This window comes from Peromyscus leucopus, chromosome 1 (genome assembly GCF_004664715.2).
Source record: "Peromyscus leucopus breed LL Stock chromosome 1, UCI_PerLeu_2.1, whole genome shotgun sequence".
In the NCBI taxonomy this organism is placed as follows: domain Eukaryota; kingdom Metazoa; phylum Chordata; class Mammalia; order Rodentia; family Cricetidae; genus Peromyscus; species Peromyscus leucopus.
Window position 1 is genome coordinate 94,539,987 of NC_051063.1, and position 23,551 is coordinate 94,563,537.

Consider the following 23,551-nt stretch of genomic DNA (forward strand, 5'->3'; position numbering starts at 1 on the left):
GAGAAATAAAAGACAAGAACACTGAGATTCTGATCACCCTACTCTGTTTCAAGTGCTAAGACTATTTGAGCACAGGCAGTAATCCCAGAGATGGTCAATTTACTTTAGGCTTCCAAGGGAATAGTCCTTGTGGGTATAGGCTCCTTCTCATGTTCAACTGAGTTCTTTTATCCTTTTGTGCCCATCAGAATCCCTGCTTCTAAGCCTTCAGCTGAATTTTCAGCATTAACAAGTGTCTAGAGGAGAAGTGGCTTAAAACACTGAGCTGTTTATTCCTCCCATATCTGGGCTTTGGTTTTTTGTTTTTGTTTGTTTGTTTTTTGTTTTTCTTTTGGTTTGGTTCTTGATGACTCATGAATGCCATTAGTCAGAAGATTTAAACTTTTTGCCTAGCTTTTGTAATTGTTTACATAATTGGAAAGTTATTCTAAATTACTGTCAGCATTAGAAATGCAAGTCATACCGTTTATTATTTTCAATTTTTTTAAATATTTTTGAGACAGAGTCTCCTTATGTAGACAAGGCTGGCCTTGAATGCACAGAGACCCAGTTGCCTGTCTGCTTGTTTTGGGGATTAAAGATATATGTTACTGTACCCAGCTGTTATTAATTTTTATTTTATTTTTTTGTACTTTTTCTGGTTAGATAAAAATCATTATATTTTAAAGGGAAGCTGATATTCATCTTGGACAGTGAATATCTAGTTGCAGCAGTGATTCAGGTTTTCTGTCATAGATTAATAAGGTTCTAGGCTAGGATGGGCCCAAGAGCCTAGTCAGTGGTAGCTACTGAAGAATCATGCAGAACTAGAGAAATGTTAGATTATCGATGTGAGAATATCTTATCAGGTTTCAAAATATCTTATCAGGCCAAGTTCATAGCGATGTAGGCTTTTTGGAACTTTCAGTTACTGATAGTGTTCTGAGTTTTAAAATACTGTCCGCTGGAAAAGGAAGTATAATAGGTATATTCTTGAAAAACAGGAAAATCTGATGCTCACAAATGTTTGCAAAGAGTCAGTAAGCTGATCAAGATTTATTTTAATTTATGTAAGGAAAGTAATTGTGGGCAAGACTGCCAGATCTGTCACACCTGTTTCTCCTTTCACATACAAACTCAACTTCTGTAGAGCTTCCCCATGACAATTTTAGCAATGAAGTAAGAGAAAATTATGTTTTTGTTCTAGGCTGAGACATTTAAAAGATATTATCCCATCATTCTTTCTTTTACTGACCTGCAGCCACACATTTTATTTTTTTCAGCCAATCCAGCAGGGTGGTTCCTTCAGTTTTTGATATGTACATCCTTTTCATTGTAAGGACAGGATGATTCCCTTCAGATGATGTTTGAGTTAAATATAAGACTTTATTTATTTATTTATTTATTTATTTATTTATTTAAATTACACTCATGATATTAATCACATTTGTGGTATTCATAGATTACATTCGCAGTATTCATTCAATTATATATATATATATGTATATAAATTTTAAATGTCGAATGTCATTTCTTGAAGGGGGTAGGAGGTCTTAAATACAGGCTTACAGCACAATGGGAGGACCCCGGAGGGCAGAAGTTCGCTACTGATGTTTTATAATATAAAGACATAAATTTTAAATTGGGGACTTTGATTCCCAAGAATTTTGAAAATGGATACAAAGTAATTGTACATATTCATGGGGTACAATATGATGATTTATTTTTGTTTGTTTTAGTTTTTCAAGACAGGTATCAGATCCCCTATATAGCCCTGGCTGTCCTGAAATTCTTCTATACACCAGGCTGGCCTTGTACTCAGAGATATATCTGCCTGCCTCTGCCTACCAGATGCTGGGATTGAAGGCATGCCTAGCTTGATATGTTTTGATAATCTATATCTTACATACATTTTGAAGAATTGAATCAGTACAATTAGCATGTCTACCAACTCAGAAATTTATTCTCTTTCCTTCCTTCCTTCCTTCCTTCCTTCCTTCCTTCCTTCCTTCCTTCCTTCCTTCCTTCCTTCCTTCCTTCCTTTTTTGGTGATGGACACATTAGCCCATCACCAAAAAATACTTAGTCAAATGCCCTGGGGTAAAAAATACATTTGGTTTCAGAGTGCTGTGTTTACAGGGTCAAAATGAAAAGTAAAACTGTTACCTCAATGAAGATCTCAAAATAGTAAAAAATTTCTTTATCTGTTTTTTTTTTAATACTATCATACTGGTATTTACTAAATTTCTTCTCATGAGTACCTAAGGAAGAATCCAAGAGAGCATGTGAATTGGAAAAACAGGTATTTGTATAGAAGTATTAGAATTATTTTCTATCTAGAGCTTTACAAATAATGGTAAATAGATGTCAGGTTTATTGGTCCTTGGAGAATAAAGCACTGGGGTGAATTAGGAGTGTGGATTTGTTATGAATAAAGCAGAGTAGGGCAAGTCTGCTAAGTATCATGTGACCTGGCAGTCTTAGGTAATTCAATATGATGCTTTGTAGGAAAGACTGTGGAATCCATTGGAAGAAATCACCACAGCAGTATGCTGAAGCTGTTCTTTGTCCATTAGTTGGGAGATGGTTGGGAAGATTTTGGCTTTGGCTAGAAAGCTGAGGCTGAATACTAATTTTCCTTCCCTGCAGCTAATCCCAAATTCTTACTTGAAAAGAAATCTAAGTGATTAGTTTTGTTGGCTGACATACTGATTATTATTTTTTCAAAGTACATACTTTTATATATTTATTCATTTTAAAGGTGTGTGTGTGTGTGTGTGTGTGTGTGTGTGTGTGTGTGTGTGCGCGCGCGCGTGCCCACCCCATATGTGTGTGAGTGTTCATGGAGGCCAGAAGAGTGTGTCAGATCCCCTGGGGTTGCTGGTTGTGAATCATCTGAAATGGATGCTGGGATCCAAATTTTGGTCCTCATCTTAATCACTGAGCCATCTCTTCAGCCCCTGTAATTTATTTTGGCTAGAGAAATACCTAGGGGTTAAGAAAATTAATTAGATTAATTAATTAAGAAAATTAAGTAGATACTTTATAGTTACAAATTGCTAGGATAAGATTATGAGAGATGGGTTACTCAAGTGCAGGGATAGAATAGCTCTTAAACAGTGGTTGGAACATAATACTTAAAATGTAAATATGTTACATGAATGTTAAAAGGTCTTTTAATAAAAAAAATTCAGAGCCTGTTATTGGGGAATATACTGAAAGATCAGAGAGACAAAGGAACAAGCCACAACCACCTTACCTCTAGGACTCCTCAGCCTGAAAAACCTCTAGTCCCTTTCTCCTCACGCCTTTCCTTTCTTTGCTCAGCCATCACTTCCTGGGATTAAAGGTATGTGTGCTTCCCAAGCAAAGACATGAGATCCCAAGTGCTGGGATTAAAGGCATGTGACTCCCAAGTACTGGGATTAAAGGTGTGTGCCACCACTGACTCTGTTTCTCTTCTAGACTGAGTCAATCTCATGTAATCCAGGATGGCTTTCAACTCACAGAGATCCAGACAGATCTCTACCTCCCGAGTGCTAGGATTAAAGGTGTGTGCCTCCACTGCCTGGCCTCTATCTTTAATCTAGTGGCTTGTTCTGTTCTCTGATCTTCAGGCAGATTTTTATTAGGGTACATAATATATCACCACATAAATAGATTTGATCAAAATGGAGAGAGTTGATAAAAATGTAAGGTTACTATTTTGTAAGCCAAATTTTTTTTTTTTTTTTTTTTTTTTTGGTTTTTTGAGATAGGGTTTCTCTGTGTAGCTTTGCGCCTTTCCTGGAACTCACTTGGTAGCCCAGGCTGGCCTCGAACTCACAGAGATCCGCCTGCCTCTGCCTCCTGAGTGCTGGGATTAAAGGCGTGCGCCACCATCGCCCGGCTTGTAAGCCAAATTTTAAGAGTTAAATTCATGTATCAGCATGAAACATTGAAAGAAATAACAAGATAGACTAAATTGAAAGTTGAAAATAGGTTGTAAAAGTAGATCTTTATAGGTAGTTAACGTCTTGGGTGAAAATATTTGCTTAAAGGGTATCACTGCAGCTCAGAGCACTTATTGTTCTTGCGTAGGACCCAGGTTCAGTACCTAGCACCCACATGATGGCTTACAGTCACCTGTAAATATTGTTCCAGGGGATATGATGCCCTCTTCTGGCCTCTGTGGGCTCCTGCAGTGAGCATAAACTCAGGCAGGCACACACACACACACACACACACACACACACACACACACACACACAAACTTACACCCACACTGAAGTAAATTAAAAAAAAAATTAAATGGAGTTGTGTAGACCATTTATGTTTTCAGTATTCTATACCATTGATGACATTCCTGATCCTGTACAACTGGATGACAGTTTTATTCTCTTGGTCATTCTGGGGCTGGAGAGACTATGAATAAAACAGCACAAATTACAAAATTAATCATTGTCTATCAGAGGAAACTAAGCACAAAGGAAATGACTTCTTGAAGGACTTTATACTATTGTAGAAGTAACAGGATTTAGTTATTTCACGGAGGTTTGACTGTAATCGAATGAAAGAATTGTTTGTTTCCAGCCTCTATAAGATTCTTTGGAGCTGGAGTTACAGATGGTTGTGCAATGCCATGAGGGTACAGAGAGTCAAACCTGGGTCCCCTGCAAGAGCAGCCAGTGCTCTTAGTCACTCAAGTTTCTCTTCGGCCCTGAGAGTCTTAGTTTGAAAGGTATGGGTATTTAAAAGATTTTGAAACATATTACTAATTGGCCCCTTTAAATTTTGTCAGTAAGTTTGTAGTAATAGGATTTATGAGTGTTTTGTTACTGCTGTTTTTATGTGGTCCTGGAGTTTGATTCCAGGGTGTTTCATATGCTGTGCTCAGCCACTGAGCTGTGCCTCAGCCTCTGTTATTGTTGTTAAAATCCCAGTTGGCTGTTGGCATTATTCAGTTTGAAATCTGCCAACTTAATAAGTGGTATCATATTTTAATTTACTATAGCTATTTCAGTCCAGAATGATGAAACGTTTCTGCAAGTAGTAAAATAGTTTCCCTTGGGATCGTAGAAATCATCTACACACAGTGTAAACACTTTCATGATAAGATGAATGAACTGAAAACTTTTTTTTTTAGTTCTTTATTTTCTGTGTATGTGTGTGCATTTTTGTGTACCACATGTAGCCTGCAGAGGCCAGAAGAGGGCGTCGGAGCCGTTGGAGCAGGAGTTACAGTTGCTTGTAACCCACCCAACTCTGTAAGTACTGGGAACCAAACTCAGGTTCTCTCAAGAGAGCAAGTACTTTGAAATGCTGAGCCATTGTTCCAGCCTCTGGAGTGTTTTTATATGATTAGATAACTGAAAGCAAGAACCCAGCACCTCCCCACTTCTCTCTTTTGCTCTATCCCAATAATAAAGTCATTGTTATCTAGAACTCCCACAGAGATAATAAAAGAAATAAAAATAGAATACTTATAAGGAGGAAATAAATTTCTATTTATAGTAGCACAAGTACAGCTTCTGTGACTAATCTTTAGGAACAGAGAGTACTTTTGTTTTGGATTTAGATGTTTACTGTTTTCTCAAGAACAAATTTATACTACTTAACTGCTTTTTTTGATAGAAAATTGGGTCTTCAAAATGTGATATCTATTAATAAACAATTTATATGGCATAATTTCATCTTGTTCCATTTGGGTGTTTTTATGAAGTGGAGATGTTTTTATTTTATTAATTGAACTTATTAAATATTGTTGATAATAATATCTCCTTTTTTAAAAAAATCTTTATGTGCTAGGGATCAAATGAAGGGCATTCTATGTGCTAAGTAAGTACTCTGCACTGAGCTGTATTCCTAGCCTTGATAATATTCTTAGAATAGGTTTTCTGTAACCCAATAATAGGTTTCTCGGCTGACACAGCAAGGCAGATCAAGCTGAACTGAAAAAGTAAAAAAACAGGTTTATTTGGGCAGAGCAACTCCTGGATGACTTTCCAGCCCTCAGAGATTGGGGGTTGAAGGGGCAAGGGGGGGGGGTGCGGGACACTACATGCTTAGATCTAAAGGAGGGAGCTTAAATACCCTGTCAGTGAGGGTGATGACATGTCCACCACAAGCTGGGTTTGTGCCCAATTATAACACTTTAGGTTGGGATTGGGCAGCTGGCAGCTTCAGGGGAGGAGCTGCCCGCCATCGCCAAGAATGAGGAACTGGGCTTTCTGGTGGTTTTTCTGAGAGGGCGGGGTTTGCAGGGATGAGCTGGAGATTCCAGTTGAACAGAATGATTTGCCTTTAAATATGTTCCTGATTTGCTTTATTTGGAAGATTATTAATGATTAGTTTTTTTTTTTAATTTAAATTTAAAATTTTTATTCTTTTCTGAGTAACATCATTTTCATCCTAAGTAACATGGATTTGCATATGGAAATGTTTTTATTTTCTCTATTTTTAGTAAAAATTCTCTCTAGGCATTTGTCAAATCAATTTTTTCATACCTTTCCTGCCCCAACATGGTAAACTAAGTCACATAAACTATTTTAAATGGAGCACAATTTAAGATGTTGGAAAAACCCACTTTGGGGTTTCAGTTAAATAAAAATTTTGTTCAGCACCATTATTGTTCTTGTTCATTTGGCTCTTAGACATCCTAGTAAACCATGCCAATATGATCTCTGTTCTCACAGAGCTGTCTTACTATAGGGTACCAAATGACAAGTGCAAAACAACACAGAACAAGAGCACCAGGTGTTGCTGGAGGGCTTCTCTCCAGGTTCCACCAAACCCCGCAGTCCCACAATCCACATATAAAATAATCACTCAGACACTTACAAACTGTATGGCCGTGGCAGGCTTCTTGCTAACTGTTCTTTTATCTTAAATTAACCCATTTTTATAAATCTATACCTTGCCACATGGCTGGTGGCTTACCGGTGTCTTTACATGTTGCTTGTCCTGGCGGTGGCTGCAGTGTCTCTCTCCTTCTTCCTGTTTCCCCAATTCTCCTCTCTCCTTGTCCCGCCTATACTTCCTGCCTGGTCACTGGCCATCAGTGTTTTATTTATATAGAGTGATATCCACAGCACTTCCCCTTTTCTTCTTTTTTTAAAAAGGAAGGTTTTAACTTTAACATAGTAAAATTACATATAACAAAACAATTATCGTCTCAAAAAAAAAAAACCAAAAAAAAACACCCAATTATCAAGCAAGAATTACAGTTAAAATATTAAAGAAGATGTCCTATCTATCTTATATTTGTGAGTTTAAGGTTTTATATCTAACTTATCTTTTATCATAACTGAGGAAATTACAACTATCTAGTCTTTAACCACATCAAAGACCTGAGAAGGAATATAATGGTACCTGAGAAATGTTAGATGGATGCAAGCAACTTTCGGGAATCTTGCAAGAGTAGACCAAGACAGCTGGCAGCCTGGACAGTCACCTAATGTTTCTCAGCAATGTTGGTGCATTTAAATTGGCTACAGGCCTAGAGTATCTGACAGACCATTTTCAGAAGCAGGAATTCTGAAAGACCATCTTACTCTGTCTTGGCAGAGTACAGTGGTCACTTTCCTTGTGTCCCGCTTGTCCAGAAGGACAGCATTGCATTTGTACTGTCAGCGTCAAGGCAAGGGCAGTTCTTTGCCCAGTAGGCCATTTTGTGCCAAGAAGACAAACTTCCAAATGGAAATGTCTTAGAAGCCCAACATTATCTCGGATCAAATTGGTGCAGCCAGGAGCAATTATTTCTCACGTCAACAGAATTCTAAGTTATTTAAATGCCATATTCTCTAGGTCTATGAAGTGTTTGAAGATTACCTATCTATCTGAAATATATCTATGTATACCTAGAAGAATTAACTAACATGGCTAGAAATATGATTATCATAGATGACTAATTATTAATCTATTTTTAATTATCCATTACAATTTTAAATGAGTTAAACATAATACCTCAAACAAGAATATATATATACAGTATAACAAAATTCACTTCAAGTTTGTATTAATAAACTAAAATTTATACCAATGTAAAACATTTTAAACATAAACTAAAATCTATACCAATGTAAAACATTTTAAACAAGTTGTTCTTTAAAAGTAGGTTCATTAATCTACTCTTTTATCTTATCATCTCTATATCCTATATATCTATATCATATCCCCTTTTCTTTTTTAGAAAGAGATCACATTTATAATCAACCTATTTTAAATAAAAGTATTGTTTTTTTTTTTCTGTTCCACACCAGAGGGCTCTTTTGATTTGGGATGCAAGAATCTCTTAACTATTTTTTTTTTTTTAAATATGTCTGGGTTTAGAGGGGGAGTGAGCCAATTCCACCTCTAAAGCCAGCTTGGTATATTTGGGAATTTGGGCGTAGCATCTCTTACTACTTCCTGCTGGAGGGGGGCGCTGTATCTTATGGGGACGCAATGAAAATTTTAGGCCTATGGGGTAGTCTGTGAGGCTGTATTGTGTGAGCCAGTTGCCTTGAAACCGCTCTGGATGTTAGATTATCTGGGCCATGGTGTCATCGGAGATCTTTCAGGGGGTCTTGGCTGGTCAAACCTGATGTATCTTAATCTGGAACAAATCCATAGCCTCTGGCTTTCTGTGGAAACACAAGCAGAACCTCTTTTTCAAAGTAACATATCCTTACATCCAAATTTTGAAGTCAAGGTACCTTTAAAATATACATATTGGTTTAATTTAGCTAGCTCAGTCGGTAGAGCATGAGACTCTTAGTCTCAGGGTCGTGGGTTCGAGCCCCACGTTGGGCGCCAGTTGTTGCTGGAGGGCTTCTCTCCAGGTTCCACCAAGCCCCGCAGTCCCATAATCCACATATAAAATAATCACTCAGACACTTATATTACTTATAAACTGTATGGCCATGGCAGGCTTCTTGCTAACTGTTCTTTTATCTATATTAACCCATTTTTATAAATCTATAGCTTGCCACATGGCTGGTGGCTTACCGGCGTCTTTACATGTTGCTTGTCCTGGTGGTGGCTGCAGTGTCTCTCTCCTTCTTCCTGTTTCCCCAATTCTCCTCTCTCCTTGTCCCGCCTATACTTCCTGCCTGGTCACTGGCCATCAGTGTTTTATTTATATAGAGTGATATCCACAGCAACCAGGATTCTAGTTTATGACACATGCTTTGATTGATTTTAGAGAGACCTGTTACTGAAAAAGTCTTCAGGCCAGACACTCTAAAGATGTAACATACAGATATGTGAATACTTAGAAGGGAGCAGCCACATGAATAAACAGAATAGCATGTTCCAGTGGAACAAGTGAGGGCCAGATTACAGTAAGGGAGTTTGGATTTTACTCAAAATGCAATATGAAGCCAAGAAAAGAGAGTTTGGGGGGGGGGATTGGAGAGATATCTCAATGATTAAGAGCACTTGCTGCTTTTTCAGAAGATATATACCTAGCTCATAACTGCCCATAACTTCAGCTCCAGAGTGTCTCATACCCTCTCTGGCCTCTGTGTACATATACAGGCATGGGCATATATATATATATCATAAAATAAAGTTTAAAATTGAGAAGAAATAGTGTTATGATCCAGTTTGTTCTAAAAGCTGGATGAGAAAGGGGAAGACTAGTAATCAGGCAAGAAATGTTGGATACCTGACCTAGTGTGGAAGACAGAGACTGGAAGAAGTGAATAGACATAAGATACAGTTAGGAATAGAAATGTCAGAACTTGCCAATTGTGGTGGTGTAATTGCAGCACTCAGGGAAGCTGAAATGGAGGAATTACGGATTGGAGGACAGCCTGTGCTATAGGGGAGACCTTGTCTTAAAAGTCAGGTGGAGAAGACAGCTCAGTGGGTAAGAGTTTGCTCTGCAAACATGAAGATCTGAGTTTGAATCCTCAGCACCCAAGTGAAAAGCTGGGCATGATGATGCCTGTAACCCCAGCACTGAGGGTGGAGAGGGGGTGAGAGGAGATGGGGGATTCTGGGAGCTCACCAACCAGCCAGATTAGCCAAAAGAGTGAGTGTCAGGTTCAGCATGAGACCCTGTCTAAGGCCATTAAAGGGGAGAGTGCTAGAAGATACCCAGCGTTCTCCTCTGGTCTCTGCATGTGGGTCCATGGAAACACACATCTGTATATTCACATGTAGGCACCCCTTCCTGCCACATAGTCACACAGTTGGGATTGATTATTAAGTAATTGGAAGGAAGAAAAGGTAATTGATGTCTGAATTACACCTTGTTAGATTTTATACTCAGTAATTAAAAGTATTTAATAAATATTGTATGTCTACTAAGCTGCTTTTTATTTGCTTTGATTTCATAATGAAGATTTTAAAATACAATTTTAGAGGTAAAGTGATTTGTGGCTGGGGGTGTAGATATATAGGAACAGTGATAAAGAAGACATCCCTGAAAATAGAGCATAAATGAATAAAACATTATGAAACCCATCCATTGCCTAAAGGGCCCCACCTGTCCTAGACGTTTAATAAATAAATGACAAAGTATATGTGCTCAGACATTTCTTACGTTTTCTGTCTTGCCAAGGTTCTGATTTTCTATCTGATACTGTTTCCTTTCAATTTAAAACTTAGCAATTTTGTATAGGTCTTCTCTGAAACTATTTTTTTTTTTAAATGATGGTAACAAAAATATACCTAAAAGTGAAGCTTCTGGAAAAACCATTTGTTCTTCCCTGTCTTAGATCGCTCCTTAAACTTGACCTTGGCCTCCCGCCTGGCCTTGCGTTTAGGGCTGGGTCTCTAAAGGCATCCTTGTTGACAACAGTTTTGTCCAAGGGGATGTCTACAGAGTACCTTGTGGGCATGAGGTGATTGTAGTTATAAACTTTCATAAAGGACTTGATCTTTGACCTCTTGGCGATTTTCTTGTTGCACATGGCAGCTGTCACTTTTCGGGGATAGCGGTCAATTCCAGCTATCAGGGCATGTCTGTAAGGGCGGTCTGAGGTGCCATCATCAATGTTCTTTACGATGTTCTTTGCGTCCGGAGTAGCATCCAGCTAGGACCAGCACCATTTTCCTGGGTTTCATGAACTTGCCCATTTCAACCGCAAGGAGCTGGTACTCAGCAGAAAGGAAAGAAGGACACTCTGTTTGTTTGTTTTTAAACTTTCTCCTCTCTTCTTCATATATAACTATTTTCTCAATCTACTTGTTAAGTGCAGTGACTCTTAAATTAGGCCCACCAGTGAATCTTAACATTTTAGAGAGTTGATATTTTGGATCTAGTTTTCTGTTTTGTTATGTTTTGCTGTCATTCAAGCTTGCATGTTATTATTTTGGTAGCAATATGTAGAAGAGGGAGAAATGGAACATAGGAAAACTTAATAAGGCAAGAAATCATGAATATTTAACAGTGTGGTGCATATATGTACGTATGTATATTTTTGCTATTTTTAAATTTTATGTATGTATGTATATGTAATTAAAAAAATTTCTTTAATGTGTATGTGTGCATGCACACATAAGTATAGGTGCCTGTGGATGCCAGAAGAGGGTTCCAATCCCCTATAGCTAGAGTCAGTTGTAATTTGCCCAATATGGGTGCTGGGAACTGAACTGAATATGTATCTTTTAAGACTTGTTCTTGCCTTGTAGTCCACACTAGCCTCAAATGTAGTGTATAGCTCACATGGCCTTGAATTTACTAGTCTCCTATCTTAGGCTTCTGAGTGATAATGTATCTGGTATTCTTTTCTACTTTTTTCTTTTTCTTTTCTTTTCTTTCTTTCTTTCTTTCTTTCTTTCTTTCTTTCTTTCTTTCTTTCTTTCTTTCTTTCTCTCTCTTTCTCTCTCTTTTCTTCCTCCCTCCCTCTCCTCTCTTTCTTTCTTTCTTTCTTTCTTTCTTTCTTTCTTTCTTTCTTTCTTTCTTTCTTTCTTTCTTTCCTTCCTCCCTCCCTCCCTCCCTCCCTCCCTCCCTTCTCTCTCTCTCTCTCTCTCTCTCTCTCTCTCTCTCTCTCTCTCTCTCTCTCTTTGAGACAGGGTTTCTCTGTGTAGCTTTGGAGCCTGTCATGGAACTTCCCCTGTAGACCATGCTGGCCTCAAACTCACAGAGATCCCCCTGCCTCTGCCTCCTGAGTGCTGGGATTAAGGTGTACACCACCACACCTGGCTTCTCTACTTTTTAACCCCTTTAAATGTTCTTATTCTGAGCTAATTTTTCTTCTACAGTTCTTAAACTGTTATCTCTAGTTAGACACTGTATTAAGAGATAGTACAATCTATGCTAGAATATCACTCAGTTCCATTAGAGGAAATCTGATAGAAAGATAGAAAAATCGTAAATTATAGACTTTAACAATTGAAATGCAGTGATGTTAAAGAAGGAATAGACATTTTATTTGTTTTCCCCTTGCCCTCCCCCCTCCACGTTTTAGAACTTTCTAGGTTTTGTGGAAGATAATGCAACTGAATTTTTCCTGTCTTACAGATTTTGAGTAAGGTATTATGGCAGCATAAGAAAGTTACAACCTTAACCTTAGGGCACAAGGTGTCAGGAAACATTTCTAAAAGAAGCTGACACTTGAATTGACTCTTAAAATCTCTAAGAGTTAACTTGGTGTTAGGAAACTAGGGGATGGGTAAAGAGGACAGTTTATAAAAGGGACAGTATATTCAAAGCTGAATGAGTGACAGTTTGGGGGAGCTGTCAACAGGATTTTGAATGTACAGCTTCTAAACATAGAAGAGAATTAGGTTCACATTATTAGGAAGCCTACCTATCTTGAATATGATGAGAAATTAGTTAACTGGAATAACATGAATTACAAATAGTGATGTTTGGGGAAAATAATTTGGAAGGGTTGATGGTGAAGTCCAGGAGAGTAAATAGGAAGCCATTATAATTATAATCCATACAAGAAATGATAAGGATTCATTGTGAGAGAATGCTGTAGTTTAAAATTATAATGCATTTATAGGTGCTGCTGATTCAGGAAGGCCAGATGACATTGTTAGTGTAGACTGTGAGAGCAGCAACAGAATGGTTGTGAGTTAGCATTTTGTGTGGTTCTGTCCTGATAGTGATGGTTTTCAGTCAAATGTTTACAGCAGCTTCTTTCTTGGTAGCTTCCAGCATTGATGGTGGTAGTTTTTGTGATTTTGACAGAGAAGAGTGGTTTTGTGGCTAGGAGTGTTGTTTCTCAGAAGTTAGTTGCTCTATAGCCTGCCTCTTCACTTTTCTAGTGAATTTGTAAGCATGTGAAATTCTTGTAGTAAGTCCATTTTTGCATAGGTTGCCTATATTCTAGTTTGATTCAGTATCTACACTCTTGACTGTCCATGACCAAAACTGATTGATGGGCTACAGATGGAAGGGTCATTGGTAATTAGTCTGTGGCTCTTAGTGGTAAAAGTTACTTAAGTTTTCATCTGTGGTCACCTAAAGTACTGGATAAAAGCAAATCTTTGGTGGCCTGAGTGGTGTTATATTTTAGGAGATACAGGATTATAAGGATTATGAGAGGATTGTGTTTTTTAACTCCATAGTAGAGTTTACAGAGTGATTTTCTCACTGAGATAATTTAGAAGTATTTGGTAACATTTTTGATTATCATCATAGAGGGAAGAGAGTGTAATCAGGTCTAGTGGTTAGAGAGCCAGGGTCCTACTGAGTAATACTGTTTCTTCCTCCTGCCCATAACAGCTATCTGACTCAAATTGTCAGTAGTGCTCAGTCTGAGAAACTGGTTTGAAGAAAACCAGTTTCTTTAAAAGAGTCAGTTTTTAAATCATGGCTGATTATGTTTAGCAAACTAAGGAGTTCTGTCTTTGGCCTAAAACAATCTTTGATATCATATAACTCTTGCAACTATCACATTCCAAATCAGGTCTAGAGTCTGACCCAAGTTATTCAACTACAACATAGACTGAGCTTAGAGCTTCGTCAGACTTCTTAGATGTAAGGGTGGGTCACTGAGAAAGAGTAAGATTCCAAGAATCGGATTAGTAAGAATGGGAATATTTGGATGTTTTAGAATTCTTTTGAGACAGTGTTTTATACAGTAACCTAAGCTAGCCTCAAGCTCACCTTGTAACTAATACTGGCCTTGAGTTCCTGGCATCCCACTTCTTGCCTCCACCTTCCAAGTGCTAAGGTTATAGGTATATACTATACCTGGCTAAATTAAGGTATTCTTAATCTGTAAATTTCTTTATTCCCTCTTGCCAACCATTCTTACTTGATTCCGTTGCTGTGATCAATGCCTTGACCAATAGCAACTTAGAGGAGGAAATGTTTGAGTTCCTCACTGAGGAAGTTTGGGCAGGAAGTATGAAGGATGGCTGCTTAATGGCACACTCATTGACTCCTGCTTAGCTAGCTTTCTTATGTAGGAATGATGCTGCCTACAGTGGGCTAAGGCCTCTCACATAAATTATAAATAAAGACAGTATCTCACAGACACTTCCATAGACTCATCTGATCAAGGTAGTTCGTTAATTGAAGAGGCCTCCTCCTAGGTATACTAAATTGTGTCAAGGTGACAGTACAAACTAGCTAGGGTACCAGCAGAAGCAACAACCTGTCTTCCCTTAACTGAAAGAGTGAGTTCTCTTTGCCTAAAAGTGTTATAGTGGCCTCACCTTTTTTTCTTTTTTTCTTTCTTCAAGACAAGATCTTGATATATAGCCTAAGTTGGCCTCAGACTCATTGTATAGCACAGCCTGGCTTTGAACTCAGGATTCTCTTGTTTCAGCTTCCCAAGTGCTGGTATGTCTACCATCACATTTGGCGTGGCCTTGCTTCTTAAAGTCACAGCCACACCACTTCATAACCTTCAGAACAGCTAAAGTAAGATCTCAGATCTCACTGACTTCATGGGTGAGAGACAAATTATATATATCGAAATAATTATAGAATAGTTTCACTAATTTATATTAGTAGACCCCCAGGGAGTACATATAAAAGGAGGAATCTGTTGGTGGAAGTTCTCTGTCCTGCCAGCCAGCTCCCAAATAACCACACAGAGACATATTATTAATTATAAATGCTCAGCTGATAGCTTAGGCTTGTTACTAACTAGCTCTTACAACTTAACCCATAGTTATTAATTTACATGCTGCTTGTTATATCATTTTCTACACATCCTGCTTCCTCTGTGCTTGGCTGGGACTACTGTGACTCCACCCTTATTCTTCCCAGCATTCTCTCAGTTTGGCTCCCCTGCCCAGCCTTTTCCTGCCTAGCTATTGGCCATTGAGCTCTTTTTTTTTTTTTTTTTTTTTTTTTGAGACAGGGCTTCTCTGTGTAGCTTTGGAGTCTGTCCTGGAACTCACTGTGTAGACCAGGCTGACCTCGAACTCACAAAGATCCGCCTGCCTCTGCCTCCCAAGTGCTGGGATTAAAGGCGTGTGCCACCACCGCCCGCTTATTGAGCTCTTTATTAAACCAATGAGAGCAATACGTAGCCACATTATGCAAAAGGATTGTTCTCCAGCAGGAATCTGATTTTAGTGGGCTGAATTTATTAATCCAGGTTACCTTATAGCAGTGTTTCTCAACTTATGGGTCATGACCCCTTTGGGGTTACATATCAGATATTTAAATTACTATTTGTAAAAGTAGGAGAATTATAGTTATGAAGTAGCGATGAAATAATTTTATGATTGGAGGTCACCACAACATGAGGAACTATATTAAAGGCTCATAGCTTTGGGAAGGTTGAGAACCACTGCCCTGTAGAGTTTCAGATTTGGTGCTTATTTAAACAGCTGCAACTCTTTCTTTTGTTCTATTTTTATTGTATGTATGTATATATGTACTTATTTATTTATATGTTGAGACAGGGTTTCTCTGTGTATCCCTGGCTGTCCTGGAACTAACACTGTAGACCAGGCTAGCCTCGAACTCAGAGATCCACGTGCCTCTGTCTCCCAAGTGTTGGAATTAAAGCCATGTGTCACCATAGCCAGGTGCTACAATTTCTAATTGTCTACCTGTTTGATTGACAGACACTTCGTTTCATTCATGTTTTGTTTTGCTTTGCTTTTTCGAGACAAGGTTTCTCTGTGTAGTCCTGGCTGTCTTGGAACTCTCTCTATAGACTAGGCTGAATGAACTCACAGAGATCTATCTACCTGCCTCTTGGAAGCTGAGTGCCCAGCTTCATTCTTGATATACAATGAATTAAATTAAAATACCAGCTGGGCATGGTGGTGCATGCCTGTAATCTTAGCATATAGGAAACTAAGGAGGGAGGATTACATATTTGGTCACATATTTGAGGCCAGTGTAGGTTACAAAGCAAGACTGTAGTCTCAAGAAACAAATGGGAAGTGAAGTAGGTAGAATGCTAATCTAGGATGCCCGATGCCCTGGATTTGATCCTCAGCACTGCATAAGCCAGGTATAATGGCACCTTTAGGCAGTCTCGGTACTTTGGAGGTGGACAGAGGAGGATCATAAATTATAAGTTTGAGTTGGAGGCCAGTTTGGGATGCTTGAGCTATTGTCTCAAAACATACAAGCAAATAACGTAAATATTGAAATGAAAGACTTGGAGAATGTTGTGGGGTAGTATTATGTGAAACTGGCTTTCTTACTTTCTGGCCATAGAGGCCTATTTACCCATAGTGAACAACACATAGTGTAGTCATATCATCCACCACAGTGTTCTCTGTTACTTTTAAGAAGGTACAGTGGTGAGGGGACTACTGTCATCCTTAAGAAGTACTATTGGGATTTTCTTTTCTGGCCTTGGGATGAGTGTGAAAGATTCTGCTACTAAATTGAACACCTAGATTTAATGGAATCCTGGAAGGGCAGAAACAAGTAACAGACCTTAACCAATATAAGCAAGGCGGGCATAGCTACCAGGTACCCAAATGATCAGAAGCCCTAGAACTGATGTGGAAGGGACACTCTCTAAGATCTTATTTGGTTGGATGACAGAATACAAATCAACAAAAACAGAACCCCTCAAGTCTGATGACTAAAGCTTAGTTTTCTGTCACTGTAATGGAATTAGCCAGTCCCTGTGCCTTTTTTCAGGTATCTAGAACTTCTTGAAGAAAGGGGACAAGGTACTTTCTTTTGAGGAGAGACTGTTACAGTATTACAGTTCAGTACAATCATTTTCTTCATCACTTTCTGTGAAGAAGAGGACTAACCATATCAGGGAAAGGAAAAATAAATCTCCCCAATTATTGGAACTTGACCTAATTTTAATTTCTAGTGACTAAGGATCACTGTATTCCAGCAGTGAGATGAGAGTTTGAAGTAGTCAGATATTGATTGCAGCTTTGCCTTGGTTTTTCACGATAGCCTAGTAGATCTCTACATTCATTATGTGATTAAAAATAATTTCTTAGTGAATGTGTATTTGAAATAAATATATTCAATAGCTGAGAATACCTCTGTTGTCTTGCATATTTATGGATTAAGGGCCACTGTTAACAGAAGAACAAAGTGTTTCCCTCTGGTATTCCTTTTTACCAAAGCAATCTCACACCTTGAATCACAGAAATTAATCCTGTATGAAGACGTGAAAGGTTTAGATTTTATTAAATCTTGCTTTGCCAGTGTAGAAGATAGATTTTTGTAGAGACTTTTAAATTTATACCACTCTTGCTGCTTCTTCTCTTCCACATAAGATTTCTTTGCTAGAAATAGATTCTGGTACCTGGCAATCAGGTCAAATATATTAAAGACTTCAATTAATAGAGCCTCATAAATAAATAGCCAGCAGTATACTGTAGCAACACTATATTGCCTCCCTGGCTAGGGTAGCCTTTTAATTCTTTGCCATAATTTAGTCTATAGGAATTTTGTTTGTTCACTATCCTCTAGTACACTACATTGATTCCCTATAGAATGACATCATGTTGATCCATAGGACTTTCTGACAGAAAACCATTAAGCACCCAGATCTTTTGTAAAGACACAGCTGATAGTAGGACATGCATCCCATAAAAAATTTAAGATTTAGTGAAATTTTTTGAGGTTGCATGTTTTGGGTTATAGTGGGATATCTTTCTGAAGTATAAGCTACTTTATCTTGTTAATATTTCCTAATGTCCAAAATATAGTAACTGGTTGGTTTTGTTGGCTTTGAAGTTAGCGTATTAAAGTATACCACCGTAACTAATTTACTGAATAATCCACAAAGCTACCGTTGGGTTGTTACATAGCAGGCTTTGACAGGAGAGTAACAGTTTAGAGCTATTCATTTTGGAGCTAACTTCTTTGAAAAGGACTATTAGCTTGATGATGTACCTGATAGAGAACAAATGTCCAGATACTACATGTGAGTGATAGCAGCTCGCTATGCAGTACAGAGGTGACAGTTTCTGCCATCACATTGAAGTGATACACATGGGATTGGGCAAAGTGTGAGGATTTGAGAGCACATGCGCATTAAGTAAGCAAGAGGGTCTTTCTCTATTGGTAGTCCTCTCACAACCCACAACCCAGGGCTTTATTTCTGGAGAGTTCACTCTGGACTTGGCTGATAGGGAGTTCTATATGCTGTGGTGACACTTAGCAATTGAAGAGAAGATTCTGGTAGAAACTGCCAATTGCCTCCTAATATCTATTCTTTTATCTTTGTTTAGACACAAAACTTTTTTTTTCCTCGAACACAATTGTCACTTAACTAAGAGACTCTTTGGAATTGGGTATGATCATATAACTAGATTTAGGTCTGTGATATTTGTAAGCAAATTTGCTTTTTCAGAAATTTTCCTTAAATAATCATCCCTTTTCTTTCTTCTTGGTTTCTATTTGAAACATAGCTAGGCCTGTCACATTCTAGCAGCTAAAGCAGGAGGATTGCAAGTTCTAGGCTAGCCTGGACAACTTGTGAGATCTTGAACTTAAAAGGATCTATTAACAAACAAACAACACCCAATCACAAACATACAAGAAAATGGGGGGAAAAAGAAACAGCTGTGATTTTGATCTTGGGAGTTACCATGATGAACTGTGATTTTGCAGAACTCATTTTCATACTTCTAGAAACGTAAGCAGGTGTTGTAGTGCAATGAAATGGGAAGCCAGGAGATGGCTCAGCTGCTGCTGTTGTCCAGTGAGAGTTTGCATTGTTGGAGTGATTAAGAATGCTAGCAGGAGGAGTGGATATTTCTGACACCCTCACACAGACATACATATAGGCAAAGCACCAATCATTGCTCATAAAATAAAAATGAATAAATTACATAAAAACATTGATAGTTAACAGTTTTCAGAGCAGCATCTCAACCACTGCCAACCTCTCAGTTCCTTCATTGCTGCTAAAGAGGGCATTTTAATTCAGTATGATAATGCAGTCTAAGCAACTTTATGAAAAGTCAAGTCACTATTTAGTTTTAATTATATACTATTTTAAAATTTTATTGTTTGGGTCATATAAATTATGTGTTTTAGTGCATATGGGCATATGCCATGGCACATGTATGTGGTCAGAGGTCAGAGTTTTCTCATTTCACTTTAGGTTGTGGGGATCAAACTTAAGTCCTCAGGCAAGTACTTTTAACCACAGAACACATCTCATTAGCCCATCAGTTTATAATCTTTTGCTACTATTTTTCTTGGTTTTGATATTTACTCTCTGGGTTGTGGTTGAACTTATACACTATGAATTATGAGTTTACAAAGAATAAAGTCATGTAACATTCATGTATATATTATGCATGCTGCTGTTTTTGAAGGAAACAATTTTAGCACACGGTATAGAGAGTAATGGGCATGGTCATAACAGAACTGTCTGCCTGATTTGTTTTTGTAATGACATATTTTGTTCTTCATGCATTGTGTTCAATGCATGGCCAGATGGGCAGGTGTAGCTCAGTTGGTAATGCTTGACTAGCATGCATAAAGTTAAAGGTTCTTTCCCAAACACTGCATATCTGGGCATAATTGCATACACCTGTAATCTCAATACTTAGGAGGCAGAAGCAGGAAGATCAGAAACTGAAGAGAAGGTCATCCTCAGCTATATAGTGAATTTGAGGCTTGTCTGGGTACAGAAGACCCTGTCTCAGGAAAAAGGAAAAAATAGCCTTCTTACTAAGTAGTGTAAGAATCCATGGGCTCTTTGCTAAGTTTAACTTGCAATAAATAAATAAATAAATAAATAAATAAATAAATAAATAAATAAATAGATAGATAGATAGATAGATAGGCAGGCAGACAGATAGACAGATTTGGGTATTTCAAATAAATCTTTTGAATAATAGGAGGTCATGATGAAAAACTGGAAGACCGTATTACATTCCTACCTACATTGTTGAATAGCCACAAAAAGACTTGTTTCAGTTGGAATAAACAGACTCCTTTCATTAAATGCTAAGTAGTTCAGATAGGAAACTCTTTTGTAGAATGATTTCCTGCATTCTTTCTATTAGTGAATGAACAGTTTCTCCCCCTTAGTCTTTGGAAATTTGGTATGTACAGACATAATTGGATGAGGTTTGAGTTTCTGATAATTTTGGAATTGTTGTGCAAGCCTTCTGAAAAGTAACAAGATAGCATTTTTTAAAAGTTCTATTTACTCAAAAGCAAATTTTATAAATTAAGACAGGTAATTTGGGCCTTTTAAGTTGAATATGACCCTCACCTTTTTTGTGTGTGTTGGGGGTGAGGAGACAGGGTTTCTTGATGTAGCCTTGGCTGTCCTGGATCTCACTCTGTAAGACCAGGCTGATCTCAAACTCTCAGAGATCTTCCTGTTTCTGCCCCAGAAGTGCTGGGATTAAAGGCATGCACCACCACTGCCCTACTTGTTTATAAATTGTAAAATTGTTTATTTTGATTAGCTTTTATCATATTAAGATGAATATGTTAATTCTGTATATCCCAGATGTCAGAAGTTTGGTTTTCTAGTATTATACTTTTATTGAAGCAATTTCCTTGAGTTGTAGATGTCTCAGTGAGAAAGAGAATAGGTACAAGGTATGATGCTAATGTTCTAAGTGAACTCTTTGGGGATAGGATGGAGTGAAAAGAATGGAATATGGTGATTTTTTTTTTGTAACCTAACAAATAAAACTTGCTTGGAGATCAGAGTGTGGAGCTAGCCACTAGTTAACCATAGAAGACAGGCAGTGGTGGCAAACACCTTTAATCCCAACACTCTGGATCTCATGCCTTTGATCCCATTAATTGGGAGGCACATGTCTTTAATCCCAGCATTAGGGAGGTGTAGACAGGAAGTGATATGGCTGGGTGGGAAGAGGAATATAAGGCAGGAGGAGACAGGAGACTCCTCCCCCCCCCCTTTCAGGCTGAGGAGTTGGCGAGGTAAGAGGTAGCTATGGCTTGCTCCTTTGTCTCTCTGATCTTTCAGCATTTATCCCGATATCTGGCTCTAAGTTTTTATTATTAAGACAAATTGGGATTCGTGCTACAGTGGAACTGACATCAAGAATGTATTATGACATTTTAAACTTGATGTTTTTCTTGTGGGGGAAAATAGTCTCATGCTAATATTAATGATGTATTTTTTATTTTTCCTCTTTATTTTTTTTAAAGATTTATTTATTTATTATGTATACAGTATGTATGACTGCAGGCCAGAAGAGGGCACCAGATCTCATTATAGATGGTAGTGAGCCACCATGTGGTTGCTGGGAATTGAACTCAGGACCTCTGGAAGAGCAGTCAGTGCTCTTAACCTCTGAGCCATCTCTCCAGCCCCTTTCCTCTTTATTTTTATTTATTCTATATGCCTTTTATATCATGTATCTTGATCCCATTCATTTCCCTGCCCCTTCACATCTGCCCTCTGCCCCTGTACCTTTCCCCCCAATAAAACAAAATTTAAGAGAAGAAAGGGAAAAGGAAAAAGGGAAAAAATTAAAGATCTCATCATGGAAGCTGCAGTGTAACAGTGAGTCATGCAGCAAACCTCCTTTCTCCTTGTATCTTTACTTGCAAGTGTTCACTGCTAAGAGTTGTTGGTCTGGTTCAGGTCCTCTGATTTCTATTACACTGTTGATGCTGGGCCCTCACTGGGCCTCTTGGATATCCTGTTGTTGCCCTGTGTTGTGGAGATCCTGTAGCTTTGGGTCTTTGGGTCAGGTCCCTTCACGTGCTCCAGGAAATCATAGATGGAGTGGATATTAGTGTGGGTCAAGTCATAACCCTGGTTCTGGGACTGGGTGGTTGCAGGGTTGGTCCGCTGGCCAGTTTTCCCATCCTCACCATCAAGGTGATCTCTCCAGCATTGCCCTAGCTAATTCACCTCTTGCAGCAATAAGGAAGGGATGGGGCCAGTTCTCCTGCTTTCACACCCTCAGGGTCTTCTCTCTCAAACCTACACCATCAGGGCCAGCTCTGTTGTGTTACTCCTTTGAGGTACAGGGGCCACTCTCTTGAGTGCTGCAGCTGGTGAGGGTCAGGTACAGATTTCCAGCTCTTATGACCCCATGGCCAGCTCCTCCACCTGTTTCAGGCAATGATGGACAGGGGGTTGTAGGGAGGGCATCTCTTCTCCGCCCATGCTGCCACATGTCAGATGGGTAATGGAGACAGCTCTTTTGCTCACAACCTCCTGGCTGGGTCACCCTTACCTCCAAATACCTGGTTAACTCTGCTGTGCTGTTTAGGCGAGGAGCAGAGCCTACTTTCCTGAGTGCTGCAGCTGGTAAGGGAGAGGGTCAGCTCTCTTCTGTTGTAGGGATGAAGGGTAAAGGGAGGCATCTCTTTCCCACCTACGTTGCTGCATGACAGATTAGTAGTGAGGGCAGCTCTCCCATGCTTACAATTTTGGGACTGGCTCACCTACACCTTTGCCAACAGGGTTGGCTCTATTATGTTACTCCAGTGAGGTGCAGGGTCTGCTCTCTCAAGTGCTGCAGCTGGTGGGGGACAGGGACAGCTCTCCCACTCCTTTATTATTATTATTATTTTATTATTATTATTATTATTATTATTATTATTATTATTATCTACTTTACATACCAACCACAGTTTCCTCTCATTTCTTCCCATTCCCTCCCCTCACCTCCTTTCTACCCCCCCTCCACTTCTCAGAAAGGATAAGGCTTCCCATGGGAATCAATAAAGCATAGCATATCAAGTTGAGGCAAGACCAAGCTACTACCCCCTGCATCAAGGCTGAGCAAGGCATTCCACCATAGGGAATAGGTTCCAAAAAGCCAGCTCATGTGCCAGGGACAGATCCTGGTCCTACTGCTAGGGGCCCCACAAACAGGCCAAGCTACCGAACTGTCACCCACATGTGGAGAGCCTAGGTTGGTCCCATTCAGGCTCTGTAGCTGTTGGTCTAGAGCCTGTGAGCTCCCAAGAGCTTGGGTCAGCTGTCTCTGTGGGTTTCCCCATCATAATCTTGACCCCCCTTTCTTACATAATCCTTCGTCTCTTCCATACATCCTTCCTCTCTTCAACTAGACTCCCAGAGCTCAGCCCAGTGCTTGGTTGGAGATCTCTGCATCTGCTTCCATCAGTTACTGGATGAAGGTTCTATGTTGACAATTAGGGTAATCTCCAATCTCATTACAGGAGAGGGCCAATTCAGCCACCCTCTCCACTATTGCTGGGAGTCTTAGCTGGGGTCATCCTTGTGGATTCCTGGGAGTTTCCCTGGCACTAGGTTTCTCCCTAACCCCA

At 38.9% G+C, this 23,551-nt stretch overlaps 1 protein-coding gene and 1 pseudogene across 1 annotated transcript in view; one reads left to right on the forward strand and one right to left on the reverse strand.

Moving 5' to 3' along the window:
• The window catches only part of Sbf2 (SET binding factor 2), a 352,132-nt gene that overhangs the window by 34,995 nt on the left and 293,586 nt on the right, over window positions 1-23,551 (forward strand).
• LOC114697575 lies at window positions 10,163-11,057 on the reverse strand (annotated as a pseudogene).